Source organism: Dipodomys ordii, unplaced genomic scaffold (genome assembly GCF_000151885.1).
Source record: "Dipodomys ordii isolate 6190 unplaced genomic scaffold, Dord_2.0 Scaffold209, whole genome shotgun sequence".
Taxonomy (NCBI): domain Eukaryota; kingdom Metazoa; phylum Chordata; class Mammalia; order Rodentia; family Heteromyidae; genus Dipodomys; species Dipodomys ordii.
In genome coordinates, this window is record NW_012267425.1 from 115,305 (window position 1) to 116,252 (window position 948).

A 948-nucleotide genomic window follows, 5' to 3' on the forward strand; every position below is an offset into this window, starting at 1 on the left:
CCACTGCCGTAGGTCCTATCAAATGCTTATTGGCTAAGTAGATGTGCTTAGGCTCTCACTTTTGACTAAATTTCTATATGCCCCATAGAGACATGTGTACATATACACAGGCACAGATCCAGAAATTTCTAAATCATTGCTCTGACTCAATGTAAGTAGAGAGTTATGCCTTGTCAGCTTGCGCCATTTCTACCCAGGGCAAGGTGATGTGATGAAATCTGAACGGTGCTCAGCCCAGAATTGTTAGCCAATAGACGACTAGTCTCACGCTAACAGAATGCCCGCTGGGCAGCCAGACTGGCCTCAGCAAGGGTTCTTCCTAAGTCCTCACCTTGGGTGGTTAGGCTGCACTATGTGGGGTTTAGGTAAGCAACAAAATGCATGCAAAGGTCAACAAGCTAGACATCAAATTGACATTTGGCTAAGAAGCGATCATTTTCCATTCCTATTTTGGTTTACAAATGTCTAATACATATAATTTGCTACAAGAGCTGATTCATTTAAAAGGTTTTCATTTTATTTTACCCTGGTGCTTGCGCGCGCACAAACAGACGCACGCGCGCGCGCGCACGCGTGTACATACACACACACACACACACACACACACACACACACACACACCACACAGGATGTCTGGAATGAATGGCAATCTGTGCATTACATAGATGGAATTCTAGAGTCTTTAAGAGCTAATCCCTCTGGCTTACCTTGAGAAAAGGGTTTATCCATGCTGAGAAAAGCAGCAACTAATAATGCTCCATCAGGCTCAAAGACCCTCTTCACCAGAGTCTGTAGGTTTCTTCACCTCTCTTTGGAAAATCTGAATGAAAACTCCTTTACTGGCAGTCAAACCAGAAACAGATATAGTTCTGTCTTGCCCTTACAGCAGAAAAACACGAATGAGAGAGAGAGAGAGAGAGAGAGAGAGAGAGAGAGAGAGAGAGAGAG